Source organism: Pleurodeles waltl, chromosome 11 (assembly GCF_031143425.1).
Source record: "Pleurodeles waltl isolate 20211129_DDA chromosome 11, aPleWal1.hap1.20221129, whole genome shotgun sequence".
NCBI lineage: Eukaryota > Metazoa > Chordata > Amphibia > Caudata > Salamandridae > Pleurodeles > Pleurodeles waltl.
The window spans coordinates 474,510,156-474,528,614 of record NC_090450.1 but is presented as its reverse complement, the minus strand read 5'-3'; positions in this window follow the sequence as shown (position 1 = coordinate 474,528,614).

Here is an 18,459-nt window from a genome sequence, read left to right as displayed (position 1 = left end):
CCCTTCCTCTCAAGCACCGCTCCGCTGGGCCCTTCCTCTCAAGCACCGCTCCGCTGGGCCCCGCCGTCTCAAGCACCGCTCCGCTGGGCCCTTCCTCTCAAGCACCGCTCCGCTGGGCCCTTCCTCTCAAGCACCGCTCCGCTGGGCCCTTCCTCTCAAGCACCGCTCCGCTGGGCCCTTCCTCTCAAGCACCGCTCCGCTGGGCCCTTCCTCTCAAGCACCGCTCCGCTGGGCCCCGCCGTCTCAAGCACCGCTCCGCTGGGCCCTTCCTCTCAAGCACCGCTCCGCTGGGCCCTTCCTCTCAAGCACCGCTCCGCTGGGCCCTTCCTCTCAAGCACCGCTCCGCTGGGCCCTTCCTCTCAAGCACCGCTCCGCTGGGCCCTTCCTCTCAAGCACCGCTCCGCTGGGCCCCGCCGTCTCAAGCACCGCTCCGCTGGGCCCTTCCTCTCAAGCACCGCTCCGCTGGGCCCTTCCTCTCAAGCACCGCTCCGCTGGGCCCTTCCTCTCAAGCACCGCTCCGCTGGGCCCTTCCTCTCAAGCACCGCTCCGCTGGGCCCTTCCTCTCAAGCACCACTCCGCTGGGCCCTTCCTCTCAAGCACCGCTCCGCTGGGCCCCGCCGTCTCAAGCACCGCTACGCTGGGCCCCGCCGTCTCAAGCACCGCTCCGCTGGGCCCTTCCTCTCAAGCACCGCTCCGCTGGGCCCCGCCGTCTCAAGCACCGCTCCGCTGGGCCCTTCCTCTCAAGCACCGCTCCGCTGGGCCCTTCCTCTCAAGCACCGCTCCGCTGGGCCCTTCCTCTCAAGCACCGCTCCGCTGGGCCCCGCCGTCTCAAGCACCGCTCCGCTGGGCCCTTCCTCTCAAGCACCGCTCCGCTGGGCCCTTCCTCTCAAGCACCGCTCCGCTGGGCCCCGCCGTCTCAAGCACCGCTCCGCTGGGCCCTTCCTCTCAAGCACCGCTCCGCTGGGCCCTGCCGTCTCAAGCACCGCTCCGCTGGGCCCTTCCTCTCAAGCACCGCTCCGCTGGGCCCTTCCTCTCAAGCACCGCTCCGCTGGGCCCTTCCTCTCAAGCACCGCTCAGCTGGGCCCCGCCGTCTCAAGCACCGCTCCGCTGGGCCCTTCCTCTCAAGCACCGCTCCGCTGGGCCCCGCCGTCTCAAGCACCGCTCCGCTGGGCCCTTCCTCTCAAGCACCGCTCCGCTGGGCCCCGCCGTCTCAAGCACCGCTCCGCTGGGCCCTTCCTCTCAAGCACCGCTCCGCTGGGCCCTTCCTCTCAAGCACCGCTCCGCTGGGCCCTTCCTCTCAAGCACCGCTCCGCTGGGCCCTTCCTCTCAAGCACCGCTCCGCTGGGCCCTTCCTCTCAAGCACCGCTCCGCTGGGCCCTTCCTCTCAAGCACCGCTCCGCTGGGCCCTTCCTCTCAAGCACCGCTCCGCTGGGCCCTTCCTCTCAAGCACCGCTCCGCTGGGCCCCGCCGTCTCAAGCACCGCTCCGCTGGGCCCTTCCTCTCAAGCACCGCTCCGCTGGGCCCTTCCTCTCAAGCACCGCTCCGCTGGGCCCTTCCTCTCAAGCACCGCTCCGCTGGGCCCCGCCGTCTCAAGCACCGCTCCGCTGGGCCCTTCCTCTCAAGCACCGCTCCGCTGGGCCCTTCCTCTCAAGCACCGCTCCGCTGGGCCCTTCCTCTCAAGCACCGCTCCGCTGGGCCCTTCCTCTCAAGCACCGCTCCGCTGGGCCCTTCCTCTCAAGCACCGCTCCGCTGGGCCCTTCCTCTCAAGCACCGCTCCGCTGGGCCCTTCCTCTCAAGCACCGCTCCGCTGGGCCCTTCCTCTCAAGCACCGCTCCGCTGGGCCCTTCCTCTCAAGCACCGCTCCGCTGGGCCCCGCCGTCTCAAGCACCGCTCCGCTGGGCCCTTCCTCTCAAGCACCGCTCCGCTGGGCCCTTCCTCTCAAGCACCGCTCCGCTGGGCCCTTCCTCTCAAGCACCGCTCCGCTGGGCCCTTCCTCTCAAGCACCGCTCCGCTGGGCCCCGCCGTCTCAAGCACCGCTCCGCTGGGCCCTTCCTCTCAAGCACCGCTCCGCTGGGCCCTTCCTCTCAAGCACCGCTCCGCTGGGCCCTTCCTCTCAAGCACCGCTCCGCTGGGCCCTTCCTCTCAAGCACCGCTCCGCTGGGCCCTTCCTCTCAAGCACCGCTCCGCTGGGCCCCGCCGTCTCAAGCACCGCTCCGCTGGGCCCTTCCTCTCAAGCACCGCTCCGCTGGGCCCTTCCTCTCAAGCACCGCTCCGCTGGGCCCTTCCTCTCAAGCACCGCTCCGCTGGGCCCTTCCTCTCAAGCACCGCTCCGCTGGGCCCTTCCTCTCAAGCACCGCTCCGCTGGGCCCCGCCGTCTCAAGCACCGCTCCGCTGGGCCCTTCCTCTCAAGCACCGCTCCGCTGGGCCCTTCCTCTCAAGCACCGCTCCGCTGGGCCCTTCCTCTCAAGCACCGCTCCGCTGGGCCCTTCCTCTCAAGCACCGCTCCGCTGGGCCCTTCCTCTCAAGCACCACTCCGCTGGGCCCTTCCTCTCAAGCACCGCTCCGCTGGGCCCCGCCGTCTCAAGCACCGCTACGCTGGGCCCCGCCGTCTCAAGCACCGCTCCGCTGGGCCCTTCCTCTCAAGCACCGCTCCGCTGGGCCCCGCCGTCTCAAGCACCGCTCCGCTGGGCCCTTCCTCTCAAGCACCGCTCCGCTGGGCCCTTCCTCTCAAGCACCGCTCCGCTGGGCCCTTCCTCTCAAGCACCGCTCCGCTGGGCCCTTCCTCTCAAGCACCGCTCCGCTGGGCCCCGCCGTCTCAAGCACCGCTCCGCTGGGCCCTTCCTCTCAAGCACCGCTCCGCTGGGCCCTTCCTCTCAAGCACCGCTCCGCTGGGCCCCGCCGTCTCAAGCACCGCTCCGCTGGGCCCTTCCTCTCAAGCACCGCTCCGCTGGGCCCTGCCGTCTCAAGCACCGCTCCGCTGGGCCCTTCCTCTCAAGCACCGCTCCGCTGGGCCCTTCCTCTCAAGCACCGCTCCGCTGGGCCCTTCCTCTCAAGCACCGCTCCGCTGGGCCCCGCCGTCTCAAGCACCGCTCCGCTGGGCCCTTCCTCTCAAGCACCGCTCCGCTGGGCCCCGCCGTCTCAAGCACCGCTCCGCTGGGCCCTTCCTCTCAAGCACCGCTCCGCTGGGCCCTTCCTCTCAAGCACCGCTCCGCTGGGCCCTTCCTCTCAAGCACCGCTCCGCTGGGCCCCGCCGTCTCAAGCACCGCTCCGCTGGGCCCTTCCTCTCAAGCACCGCTCCGCTGGGCCCCGCCGTCTCAAGCACCGCTGAACAGGGCAACGCCGTCTCAAGCACCGTTGATGGTTCATTGTGCCCACCATGCCTCCTCCTTGACCAGTGGAGACTGTCATCCACATGATGGACTGTGGCTTTGCACTCCCCAGGATGGTCCAGTGGGCAATCCACCCACTGCAGAGACATTGAGAGACTGTGGCTTTGCACTCCCCAGGTTGGTCCAGTGGGCAGCCCACCCACTGTAGAGACATTGAGAGACTGTGGCTTTGCACTCCCCAGGTTGGTCCAGTGGGCAGCCCACCCACTGTAGAGACATTGAGAGACTGTGGCTTTGCACTCCCCAGGATTGAACAGTGGGCATGGTGGCTCCTCGTGGATCTGGCGTCGTGGACTCATGTGGCTGTGGTGCCCCCCCCTTCCCTTCCCCCTGAGGTGCCTGTAGTTTTTACATCTGATGCCCCTGCAGTGTTCTCTCCAAAGGACTCAGGTCTCCTGTGTGGGCTTTGCCCTTGTTTCTCAAGACTTTGGCCCACGGACATGCTGAATTCGTAGGATGTGCAGGACTTGGTACTTCAGTTATACACTGATGTGTATGTCATTTGTTTTGTTGTGGATATCTTTCATGGTTGTACGCTAATTTTCTGGAGCTTTTTGGTACATAAATATTTATTCCAAATATGATTATGTCCTAGCATTTTTCAGGGGTGTTGGGTGCTGTCACTGTGACTTGGTGCTCTGCATTGGTGAGTACATAGTTGGGGGGGGTCGCAAATGTGTGTGCCCGTAACCTTTCGTCCTCCCCCTCCCGTGTGTCGTAGGTGCAGTACTCACCGTTGTCGTCTGCGCCGGACTTCGTACTCGTGGTAGATGAGAAGGTAGACGAGAGCAGGTATGATGTTCAATTCGGGTTCCATGCTGTCCTCCGTCCTCGTGGAGTGCGTAGAGGTGAGCGTTTTCCCGTTCGTAGTCTGTTTCCGCCGTGTTTTTATCGGCGGTGCTCCCGCCCCGGAAAAGGTGGCGGATTGGTGAGTTATGATAGTGTGGGCGGTACATTGTCTGCCGCCTGCCTGTTGGCGGTGACCGCCGCGCTGTTTGTCTGTACCGCCGCGGCGGTCGGAGTGTTAAGTTGGCGGGCTGTGTTGGCGGTTCCCGCCAGGGTCAGAATTCAATTTTTTGGACCGCCAGCCTGTTGGCGGGTTGGCCGCCACTTTAACACCGACCGCCAGGGTTAGAATCACCCCCACAGTCTTTGCAATGGAATTTCGTATTCGCCATGCTACTAATAAATATTTACTGACAGCAAGTATTAAAACCGTGGAATGATGACTTTTTAAAATCCGCAAAGCAGAGGCACAATCTCTTATCCCCATATCGCGGCAGATATGACAGATCCACTTAGACCTGGGAAGAGAATAAGCAGGGCAAAAAAACATGAAATGCTCAATCGTTTCTGGTTTTGCGTCACAGGCTGGGCATGTACTTGTATCTGTTTTTGTACCCCATCTGCACATCAATGTCTTCAATGGCAGCGACCCGAAACGGAATCTGGCATATAAGCTTTTGCCAAGAATGTCAGGTATATTGTCTAGATAGGGTTCAAATTGTGGATACCATTTAAAATCTGTAAAATGATTTGTTAAAGTGCCATGAGTTCTATGAGTAATATGATCGTTATATACATGGGACCAATATATGCGTTTTAGCGCAATAGAATGAGCCTTTTCTAATTTATGGGGTTCCTCCCAAAAGTGGCTTAGGCCGAGTTTGTTAAACCAACTGGATACATGTTTGACCCAGGGAATAGAAGTTGAATTGGGGCACATAAGCAGGTCGTGGAGTGAGGACTTATAAACGTCTAGTTCGGGGTTGCTCCATAGTCGTATCCAATATAATAATGGTCTTAGGATGATCAGATCGGCTATGCGTCTCAGGCCTAAGTCTAAGAACAGAAGTAGCAGTGGAGTACTAGGAGGACAAGCACACAGAGACCTCACAAAACTATTCTCACTAATAGTGAGCCTGTTACAGTCAGAAAAACCCCAAACCTCTGCTCCGTATGCGGCAGCGCCCTGTGCTCTGGCGATGTAGATCTTAATTGCCGGGAGACGGTTTTTGCTGTCGTGCCCCTGTAAAAGCGCAGGATTGAAGCCGCACCATGCTGCAAACGACCCTCACTTTTATTAATCTGTTCTCCCCAATTTAAATTGTCAGCAATCCTTACACCCAGGTAATCGATGGAGGGTACTTTATCCAGGAGGTTCCCTTCTAGGTGGATAGTGCATTTCTTCCGCACTCCTGAGCGGAACACCATTAGCTTGGTCTTTTTATGGTTTAGCTCTAGGCCGTAGTCACAACAGAAGGAGTTAAATCTGTTGATAAGAGTTTGAAGGCCCATGGGGGATTTAGAAATAAGGAGAGATGTCATCCCTTGTTCTGGGGTGCTGTCTCACGGCATTGACCCTGTCCACGATTCTCCGCCATAGCTCCATCTTCCTAGCAATAGATATCTGTTGCACCTATGATCCAAAAAGCTGTGGCTCTACCCAGATGATTTCCTCCACCATGACCCTTAGCTCCTCCTTAGAGAATCTGGGGTGTTGTTGTGGTGCCATGGATGTAGTGTGAGTGGTGTGGGTGAGGATGTGTAGAGTGATGTGTTGGATTGTGTGATGTAAGGTGCGTGGGGGGTGTATAGGTGATGGTGGTATCTGGCTCTGGTTGTGTGAGTGCTCTTGCTGTCTCTCTCTGCTGGTAACTATTTGTAGTTGTAAGGGGTACTGTTGGTGTGTGTTTTATAGTGGTGTGGGTGTGGTGTGTATATAAGTGTCAGGTGTGTGTAGTTTGAATTGACCAATGTGGTGTTGTTTTGTATGTGTGTGTGTATTTTGAGCACAGCGGTATGAACCGCCAATGGTTTACCGCCATTAAATGTCCGCTGTGGTGATTCATGGGTCATAATGTTGTAGGCGTTGTTCTGTTGGCATAACAGTGTGGGTTTTGCTACCGCCAGATTATCACTAACCTTTGGGCTGGCGGATTTGTGTGTGTGGCTGGATAGTGATAGATTGCTTTGTATGTGTCATAATATGGTTAGCGGATATCTGCCGCCGCCGTGGTATGTTGGTGGCAGTCAGCATGGCAGTAAGTGGGATTTACCGCCAATGTCATAATGAGAGCCATAATTTTCATGACGGAGTGCCATTAAAGCTTTCCCTCCCAGAAGGTGGTGGGGGTGCCCCATTCCGAAGAACACTTGAGAAATGACGGCAAAATAAAGCACATTTCAGCACAACCTCCACAAAATATCTAAAAAGTGGCAGCTAGGGCAAATCTGTGAAGTTTTATATAACCTGCAATTTTTTCAAAATTGTTATGGCATATTTCTTCACTTATATATTTCCCTTCATTTAATTTTTACTGCCTGCGCCATCCAAATAATTACATGCTAGGGGAAGTGGAAAGGGAAGGATGGAACAATCAACATTTATACATATATTACAATCACAAGCTATAGCTAGCATATCTTACAGGATCATACAGCAATGTCCCCACACAGTTTACAGAGAACCTAACAAGTGAGACATCAGACAGGACGCATCAGTCTTACATGCTCAGTGTTAGAAATGGGGTATTTGGTTGGGTGTCAGGTTACTCCCTGTCCAACTAGGACCCTCACTCTAATCAGGCTAAAGGAGAATCCCGCTCAATTAACTCCAGCTCACCCCCTTGGTAGTTTGGCACGTGCAGGCAGGCCCAACTTAAAAAGTAATGTGTAAAGTATTTGTACCAACACACACAGTAAAACAGTGTAAACACTACAAAATGGACACCACACCAGTTTAGAATAGGTAATATTTATCTTAGACAAACAAGACCAAAACGACAAAAATGCAACATACACAAGTCAACACATGAATTTTCAAAAGAATAAGAGTCTTAGGCCCTCATTACGAGTTTGGAGGTCAGCATACCAATGTTGTGGAGTTGGCAGACGCACCGTCGCAGGCCTGGCAGTGAAGACCGCCAAGTCACCGTTCGGCCCACCACAGCAGAAGGGCTGGTGCGCCACGCAGCAGCCATTTCCAGCCTGGTGGTCAGACGGCATCCCACGACCATATTACGAGGTTGCACACCACCCTTCAGGAACACAGGCATGTCCATGGGTGCCATAACTCGCGAATTGCAACTCCTTCCATTCCTCTACCTGGCCCTGCAACTCCCAGACCAGCGATGGTGACCACGACACTAACCGTAAGTACACCAGCTTAGCACAAACTAATAGGGTTGTGCAAAGCAGAAAACAGTTTCCCTCTAAGAATGTCGGGTGACTATCCAAACGTTGCGAACTTTACATACTTTGCTAGTGGAGACATAGCTATACACCTTGCAATAGGTGCAGTGGCTGTAGGACCCATGAGACGTTGGGACCCACTGCACACCAGTTATGACTGTTTCTACTACCCAACCAATTTATAGGGACAATTTTCCTTGTTTGCACGAGGACCCTCGGCAAGCCACTGTTTGCACACGTTTAGGAGGGAAAGAGGGTCCCAAAAATATCAAAAGCATAAACTTTGTGAAAGAAAACAATATAAACAAATCATATTCTGCATGATAAATATCCATCAAAACACTTGTGGCAAGAAATGTAAGCTGCAGGACACAGCACTTAAGACAAAGTTGGACACTATTCAACATGTACATTATAGAAAACAAATATATGATAAACGGTTATACAATTTTCCATAATACAACTCTATTCTAAACTGTATTCCAAAAATGATATAAAATTAATATAAAACTTACAAAAGTCAACGGGAACACAGGGCTGGGTGTAGAAAACATGGGCCTGATTTATATGTTGGCAGAAAGGGAACTCCGTCCGAAGGGAGTATCCTTTCTGCCAATCTGAAGGCCTGCCCGCCTCCCTTAGAGTTGGTTAGATCTTCTGTGTTTAGACAGCTGACTACTCCATTGCCACTGCCCACACTCACCTCTGATGGCACAAGAGAGGAAGGGTTATCAGAGATTTGGCCATTTGTCCACCTGCCCAATTTAGAGTGGGCAAGCACCTGACCGGTTTCACTGCCCCTCACCACCATGAACTAAATGGCAGTAAGGAGCAGTGAAAACTTTTAAATGGCACCCATCTCATGGTAGAATGTTCCATGGGATTGGGCATTGTTTTTTTTGTCATAAAGAAAATCCTGCTCTGTTTATTTCATCAGGCCACACCGGACCGTTAGCAGAACCCTATAGTATTTTGTTTATGTCTGAATGGAAAGTATATAAATCTTGCACGATGTAGCTCTTGTCAGGTGACAAAGGCTGTTGAACAGCCAAAACATGTCCTGTCAGGAGTGGCCTGATGAAATAAAGAGGTGTCGATTTTCTTCTGTCTTTTAATGTCGTCCCTTTCTCAGATTGGGGAAGGTTCTGTGGCAATTTGAAAACGCTAGTGGTAGCACTCTTACATGCACCCTCAGTGATCAGGCGCAGGCCGGCAAACCACAGCATTTTGAAGTATATATGTATATATATATATATATATATATATATATATATATATATATACTGTATATACACACCTGTACGGTGTGGTCACCCCGCACCAAAACGCCGGTGGTGCCCGATAACTGATACGTGCCACTCCGTCTATCTAACAACACTCTCCTCCTTCTTCAAAGAAGATCGGCACTCCAAGGCAAATGAAATAATAATGTTTATTTAACAATATCCACAGGAACGCGTTTCAGCATCTCTGCCTTCATCAACCTGTTAAGCGCCATGTTTGTTTACAATTTATAACATTTATTAATTGAAGATTTTTTTTTATGAAAGAATTATGGGAGTTAGAAGAGAATGCTGTAGAAACCATAGTTGAGGCGAGATTAGTTGAAAGATTAGAAGCAGAAGGAATAAAATTGGATGAAGGAGGAGGTTCACATCTAAAAACTAGATCTACAACTATACATGCATGCTGTGGAGATTTGATAGATCAATTTACAGAAGCAGTAATAAAAGATTTAAAACATTTAAGATGGAAAGAAATGAAGAAAGTGACAGAGACAAATAAGAGCTATAGAAAAACATTAGATAAACTTTCTAAAAATCCAGAATTGGTAATTAGAAGCTCTGACAAAGGTGAAAATATTGTGATTTGGTCTTTATGTGAATATATGGAGGAGGCATATAAGCAATTAAATGATGAGATCTGTTACAAAAGGGTCAGTATGGCATACGTGGAGAATATAAGAAAAAAATGTGTTAAAGCGTTATTGGTATGGAAGGATCAAGGTCTAATAATTGATGAGGAATACAGGTATTTAAAGGTCGATCATCCAAAACTACTAGTGTTCTCCTTGATTCCCAAGATACACAAGAATGCTGTAAAACCTCCAGGAAGGCCTATAATTGCAGCCCAAGTAAGTCTTTTTGAGTCTGTGTCACAATGAATAGACACATTTTTTTAATCCTTTAGTGCAGAACTTGCCCTCATATCTGAAAGACACTACGGAATTCTTGCAACGTGTGTTTGTTGTGAGCTGGGAGACAGACATTTTACTTATGACATTGGATATCACAGCATTATATACAAACATCCCCCACAAAGATGTAGTGAGATCTGTAAAACATTTTTTAAGAGCTAGGCCTATAAGATTTTACAAACACAATAATATGTTGACCAGTATGATTAATTGGTGTCTTAAACATAACATTTTTTTCTTCAACAATGAATAGCAGTGTGGAACTGCTGTGGGTACCTGCTTTGCTCCTAGTTTTGCAAATTTGTATATGGGCTGGTGGAATGAGCAGTTTCTAAATAGCCCACCATTAGATGTTTGGAATGATCACATTGAAATGAGGTTGTAATACATAGATGACATCTTTGTAATTTGGAGAGGAAATGTGGAGAGTGCTGAAAAGTTTATAAATGATATCAACGACAATGATTTGAACCTGAAATTCACGGGTAACATTAGTAAACAAGAAATTGAGTTTTTGAATGTTAAGATTAGAGTAGAAAATGGGAGACTACAGACCATGTTATATATGAAACCCACAGCAGGGAATAGCTTATTGCATGCAGCTAGTTTTCATCCCAAAGCACTGAAAGAGAGTATTCCATTTGAGGAGTTATTACGAGCTAAATGAATGTGTAGCACAGAGAGTAATTTTTGAAGAGATCCAGATTGAAATGATGATAAGATTAAAAGAGCGAGGATACTCCACTATGACATTAGCAGACGCTAGTAGAAAGGTAGGTCACCGTTCAAGAGACAGTATATTGTTCAATAAACAAGAAAATAAGAAGAGAAAATTAGATGAACAGCAAAACTATCATTTTATAACCACTTGCAACACTGCACATACACAGATGTGAATGATATTGCAGAAACATTGGCACATGTTGAAGAGTGATCCTGTTATAAGAAGAGGCATGTACAAAAGATCACTTTTTTGCTTTTCTATTTCTCCCAGTAATCTTGCTCTGTCTTTAACCTCATATTTAACCAAGATCCACATCATGCTGATGGAACTCATATTGGAATTCTCCATCCACTCTTCCAGCATCTCTGGGTAAGGATTATCATATGCAGGAATAGTGAAAATTCGCAAACCCCTGGGCATACGTCCAACCTCAATGTACTTTCCTAAAGATTCTATTTCCCACCACTTTGACAGTTCTTTTTGCACAGTTTCTCTAATTTTTCAAATTTGACATGTACAGACAAGTCACCAGATGCATTTCTCCCATTCCTGATGACTCAAGTGTGACAGATGTGAACAGCCTACTTGTGTCTCTTTCATTTGGCCTCAATACTAGCAGAAGCCATGATTAAACACATACACTAAACAGTGTGTCTGATCTCGACACAGCAACCTACTGCTGCCGCCCTCCACCAATGTAGACCAATGGGTCTAAACAGTAATACCACATTAAAAAATATATTGCAATTACAATACATTCAAATAAATTAAAAACAATGTTTTAACCCTTACATTATTGAAAACAATACTAAAAACATCAATAATATTTAAAATGATATTGTTTACTTAAAAAAACAATATCCTTATCAATGATTTTTCTACATAACAATATTTAATTTTCAATATTTCTGTCTCCCGATATTTTCAGCTCAAAATTTTGCTCAAATACCTACCAAGCCTCCATCCCTGTGTTTACAAAGAGTCGCAAACACATCTTTATCATTGTCGGACAAATATGCTAAAGATGAGTTGTTAGATGATTAGTAGAATAGTGCATATTTAAAAAAAAAGACATATGCAAAAATGCTTACGGTTGTAGGTTTGTTGCTGAATACCTGTAATCACAAACATATCTCAGTCACTGCTGGTGTTATTGCTGCAACAGTCAAAATGAAAGCGGTGCTAACAAATATTTGTAACCACAATATATCTCCCATCACTACTGGTGTTCTTGCGGCAATAGTGAAAATTGAAGTGCTGCTCTGAGGATTTTCACCATTCTATTGATACAAATTGATAAACCTTCTCCTAATTTCTCTTCCCATGCCTGACCCCCTTCTTCACTTTGAATATGTGTACTTCTCTGGCTAGACAATTACATGTGCCCCTGTTGAATAAGATGAATGGGATCGGACAAAGTAATAGAGATGTATAGAAGAACAGTATAGCTAAAGACATGAAGTATTGGGAAAAGATGGTAGAGATAACAATGATGTTAAAAGATATTGAAGGCAGAGCGAGAAGTAAAGTAAATAGAGAAAAGTGAGGTAGCCAGAATGAAAGATAAAACAAAGTGGATAGGAAAAGATGCAGGTTGTGAACAAGAGGTAGTAAAATAGGTAAGGTTTTAGAGTGTGGAAGAGAGACTGAGCAAAATAGAAATATGGAGAATTCATGGTAGAGATAGACAGAGGAGTACAGCATTCTAAGGGGTGAAATAGACAGAGAGGTACAGTAAAAAAAGAGGTGAACTAGACAGAGGAAAATGCAGCGAGAGGGAGACAAAGACACTCGAGGAAAGAAATTCATGCAAGATAGAATTAGAGCAAAATGAGAGATGTGTGGAGAAACAGGCCAAGTAAAGAAAGAATTGGGGAAAAGGGAAATGCAGTGAAAGAAAAGAAAGGTAGAAAGACAAAAGTTGTAGAGCAAAAAGAGAAAAAATAGAGACATACCTGAACAAGAGAAGGACAGGTGAGGGTTCTACATTTGTAGAGAGCTGTATGAGGAAGAGATGGTGAGGCAGACAGATCTACAATGAAGGAGGTTTAAATATATATTTGAGGTGGGGGAAAGGAGTAGAAATGGAGAAGGTCTAGAGATAAGTATGTGTTTGTATGTGTGGCAGAGGGAAGAGTTGATGATAGGAAAGGGGTAGAGGTAGAAAAGTATAGATAGTCGGAAAAAAGCAGATATTTATAGATGTGAATCAAAGGGAACAGAGGTAGAACAAGAGGAAAGGGCACTGGAGAGGTGAGTAATGAACTAACAGTGAGGTAAATTGAGAGCTTAGGTTGTAATAGAGTGAAGAGTAAGGAGTGTTGAGGCAGTGAGGAAATGTGCGGTCAAGCAAGAAATGAAAGAGAGAGGTGAGAGGGTGTGGTGAGGTAGAGAACGACCTAAGAGTGAGGATGCAAAGGGGCGAATTGTGCTGGGATATCAGGCAATGTGCTCCCAACCCCCATTCCTAGTCAGCCTCTCTAGTAAGGGAGTCAAGCTTTGGACAATAGTATCCTTTAGGTTATCAAAGGCATGATGAGAATCAGGCATTACAGGGGTTGAGGTGCCCTAATCGACTGTAGGAGATTCCAGATAACTCAAAGGATGGGTTTGATGATTAGCATTTCCAGGGCATTTTAGTTGACGCTTTTTCTTCGCTGGGAGCAGACAGGCGCTGTTATTGAGGGTGCAAGAGTAGGTGCTCCCAAGTGGCTAGACCTAAGCTTAAAAAGGTTGGCTGAACAGATCAACAGGACTTGAATGAACCTGAGGGACTATCTCCCCTGCTTGGACCGGTTGAAGAGTCAGCAAAGAGCAAGGCCCACCCTACATCACCAACAAGAGCCTACACTCTGACCAATTGATCTCATTCAATATAACACCAACCGCTCAGGCCAGGAAAAAGTCTAGACTGGTGATGATGAAAGCCCTGGGGGTGGAATCTTAGGCTCCCGGGATTTTACCGTGATGAATTGGTGGTCCCCTAAACCCCTAGTCCTCAAGAAAGGGCCAGGGCAGGTTCACAGTTATTTCAATGAGCCACAGAACCCCAGGAGGCTGCAAGATCTACGGCAGATAAAAGGGAAGAAGGGCTTACCCAGTGAAATTTCTTTTGGGGCACAGTATTCAGTGAGAGAGAGCCTGGCCTCTTCTGGGCAATGACGGGACCTTCGTGGCTTTGTAGGTGCTGCGCTCCCACTGGCACGCTGAAACACCGTGTGAAGTGGCACCCTGGGAGGTGTAGTCCAACTCTGTGAATGCCCCATGCAAGCCTCGCTCCCCCGCGGCATGGGAGTCCTCTGCAGCTTTGTAGGCACCACACCTCCTGGTGTGCTGAAACACAGTGTGAAGAGGCACCCGGGGAGGTGTAGTCTAATTCTATGAATGCCCAGGCAAGACTCACTCCCACCTGCAAGCCTGGCTCCCCCCAAGTAGATTTAATAGATTTGAATATAAATAAAAGATCATGATGTTTTGAATATCACTCTGTAAAATCAAAGTATTTGAATGGCAATCCTTTGAAAATTGTTAATACAAGCTGTTTTATGGGAGTACACTTTCAAAACAATTTAGGGTCATGCTTCTGAACAAGTTATAAGACTGTGAGAGCGTCAGTCAATATTTAGGCCCTCATTATGACCCTGGAGGTGAGTGATAAAGTGGCAGTAATACCGCCAACAGGTTGGCAGTAGGTAACAGCAAATTATGACTATGGCGGTGATAGCTCCCATTGACAGCCAATGTACCACACCAACCGGCAGGGCGGAAACAGCACTCACCACGGCAGTAGCCACCAACAGCCAGGCGGAAGACAAAGTACTGCTCACCATATTTCGACCCTGCAATCGGCCACCTTATCAGGGGCAGTTCCAGTGCCATCAAAAGCCTGGTGGAACCACATCACAGACTCACTTTCGGAGACACAGGAAACAACAATGACGCCATAGAACCCGAACTGCAAGTTTTCCTGATGAACTTCTACGCTATGCTCCACCAGGAACACCAACACCAACGAAGACGACGAAGGTGATTACAGCCGCCTAGCACACAAGGGAGGGTGGGAGGCAAATGAGAGTGACACACACACGCACAACACACACCCCACACACACACACCATACACAGAACCAGCTGCACACGAAAAACAATCTGCCCCCGAAAAACAGCAGAATAATGTAAGGACAACAGGAATTAATTAAAATGATTGTAATCAGATCAAATTCAAAATCAATAATTTGATTTGTCAATGAAACAGATATGTACACATGTACATAAAGGGACACTGCCCATGCCAATGTTCAAAGGTCCCACATGGCCACAGGGCACAGTCTAAGGCCCAACTTGAATCTTGACCACACACGGATAGTTCACTGTAGGGGCATCAGTTTGCAAATAGACAGGCACCTCAGGGGGAGGGTATAAGCCCACTGGTTCTGGAGGGGGCATATGCCCATTGCTCTGTCCTGGGGAGTGCAAGGCCACAGTCTCTGGAGTGGGTGACTTGCCTACTGGTTCTGGAGGGGGGCAACATTCCCATTGCTCTATCCTGGGGAGTGCAAGGCCACAGTCTCTGGAGTGGTTGACTTGCCTACTGGTTCTGGAGGGGGCAACATGTCCCTTTGGTCAGCTCAGTGGACAAGAACAGTTTGCGTATTAATTTTTTCAAGCAAACATTTCACACAGCGTTATCTTAACAATGCAATTTAACATGAGGCTGTGCAAACTAGGCCCAAGACCTCGCTAACTTTAAGGCTTACAATTAATAAAAGCAAATACAGAATACGTAATCATGAATATAACACACTACTACATTAATTTAAACATAAGCACATGAAGTCATTTGAATCAGCAGTTAATAAGGACACTTCGTGATTACTGTTGGCCACTCAAGTAGGCACACTTTCCAAGCCATGCATTATTTTCTATATTAAGTCAAATTCTATGCAGATTCATAACTCAAATACATGAATATTTATTAGAAAGAATTCAGCGTTCACAATCCCTCCTCTGATGACTAAATATGTCATCACACTTTTCTTCCCACGCAAATTTTCTGCTCCCCTAAAATTTGTCCTCCCTATCTCTTTTAATTCTTCATTCCCTTTTCAAATTTTCCCTGAACAATTTCTCCATTTTAATTTCTTCCCTCCTCTGATCATTTTTCAATTTCTTTAATTTAATCAGTTGATACCATTTACATATTCACCATGCTCTGATTATACAAATTTCAATAATCAATATCCCTAGTATTATTTTCAATATTATCCCTTTTGCTAGATTGCCAAACCAATCTCCCACTTAAACAAATCCTTTGCCAACATTTGCCCAAACTCCAGGCTCTTTCAGTTCTTTTAAATCAGCACTATCATTAGTCATAAGGCGTCTAATTTATTTACTATTATCAGGAATATTTGAACAACAATGCTTTGAGTTCAGCATTTTGCAAACTCTGCCATCCTTTGCCAATAGAATGTCTAACGCAAGGCGGTTCCGAAGAGTAATAGATCTTACCGCAGCCATTTCTGTATCCATCAGGATCATGGTGCCTGGAAAAATGTGTCAGCATGTTATCTACTATGGTAGTCAACTTTTGAATCTTTATAGAATTTAGGATAACTCCCACTGAAGGAATTAATGCTCCAAGCATATCTCCAACTATACTAGAAGGAGACTCTCTCTTTTGCCTAACGTGATGTAATTCACTCATTTTGGGTTACTTATTCAACTCCTCATGTTGAAATATCTTTGGGAAGACTATCCCCAAGTAGCATGTGCCGTACTATCCTCTTGGAAGACGGTATTATGTATTTGGTCCACAGATGTAATAAACTCCTGGAATTGCCGGATCCTGTCCATTCAACATGAACGTCCATTTACTCTGAAACAAAAACATATGCTTACATTCACTTGTTCCCACAAACAACGTATCAGTTGTAGATTTAGGCCTATATACACAAAACTTTCCTGCATGCTGTGCATCTAAAGCTAACCTTCCTTGTGTCTTTATTTCAATAAATGCATAATCATTTCTAAATGTTTTTTGCTCTAAGCCCTTTTCTAATTTCTCCTTGAACGTCTTTCTTCTATTATCTGTCTGATCTAAAAAGCTCTTTTCCATGGGTTTAAGCAAGCACGTCAGGTTGTTTCTATGCACGTAAGCTGTACCAAAGGTCAATGTAGGCTCAAAGAATCCTCTCACTAATTCTATGGCATTTTCCTTAGTTACTCTACTCAAATACTTAATTATAGGGACAAACGAAAATACAACATCCTAATTAGTATAGAAATACTGAATGTACTCCTGCTTATAGAATCTCGTTAGTAACAGACTACCACTTATTCCATAAGTAAGGGGCAAGCTATGATAAGTAACTCCTTCCTTGACTGATGAAGGAATCTGCGTGCAGACATAGCAATCTCTTGCATTCATCGTCTCAACATACCCACTCAATAAGCAATGGAAAACATTAGTAGAAAGTTCTCCTTGTGTGCTATCTTTGTGAAAATATTTCTCATCTAACCTAAATTTCTCTACTTCTGAGGATGCAGTAGTTGGCCAAGGTATGGTTGGCCACACTCTTACCAAGAAGAGTCATACTCACAATCAACACCAAACACAATATCATACATACACTTGCCAAACCAATACCTATGTATTTACAGCACCTATTCTCCCTACCCTGTTGGCTAAGGTTACTGTCACAGTGCCCTTTCCTCTGGATCTGCACGCTAATGACCAAAAGGCCCACCTGCCGGCGTCACCAACTCAGAAAGTTATCAGACCGCAGAGTATTGATGAAACCAGGCGTGGGGAAGGGAATTAGAGTAGGGAACTGCAGGGAGAGAGATCTGAAAAGAAAATGGTTAGGAGAAATATGCATATACTCTTTCATAACAGTATAAACTCACCAAGAGACTCTGGAACAAAGGCGTCTCCGTGATATCGGATTGAGACCCTTTGTGAACTGGGCGTAGCCCCTTCTTTGAATCATGGAACAAGAACGAACTGAAATCTCTGTACCTAAATATGGCAAGAGCTTTGGACTATGATCATACTCTAAATATTAACCATGTAACAATTATGCTTTCATAACATAAACGTTTGATCTCAGCCTAGAAATGCACAAAGATTTAAATATGTGTCTCACATATTGTACTTCCCAAAAAACAATGAAACTACAGCTTGCTTTTCTCAAGCGCTTTCACATTTGCAACTGAGGCCTGAAAAGTTTTACTAATTGAACTTGAAGTGCTTTGATCGTCATGCATGAAGCGCTTTACTCATTATTCCAGGAGCGCTTCTACTTGTTTTGCCTGAAGCGCTTTGATTGTCGTGCCAAGGGCGCTTTACTCGTGTGTCCTGAAGCGCTTTGATTGTCGTGCCAACGGCACTTTACTCGTGTGGCCTGAAGCACTTTAATTGTCGTGCCAAGGGCGCTTTCCTCATGTTTCCTGAATCGTTTTGATTGTCGTGCCAAGGGTGCTTTACTCGTGTGGCCTGAAGGGCTTTGATTGTTGTGCCAAGGGTGCTTTCCTCGTGTGGCCTGCAGCGCTTTGATTATCGTGCCAAGGGCACTTTACTCGTTTAGCCTGAAGCGCTTTGATTGTCATGCCAAGGGCACTTTACTTGTTTAGCCTGAAGCGCTTTGCTCATTGTGCTAAGGGGCACTTTACTCATGTGGCCTGAAGCGCTTTGATTGTTGTGCCAAGGACGCTTTACTTGTTTGGCCTGAAGCGCGTTGATCGTCGTGCCAGGAGCGCTTTACTTTTGGTCTAAAGCTTTTTGTTCGTTTTATTAAGGGGCGCTTTACTTTTGGGAGTAAAAAACCCCCTTCAACATTTGACTCATCAGGACTTTACCAATACGAGTACGACCTACTCGTTTTTTAATTCACCATGGAAACAAGGATACTCTGACATGCTGCCACTCTGCCATGCAGGAAATCCGCTTTTTTC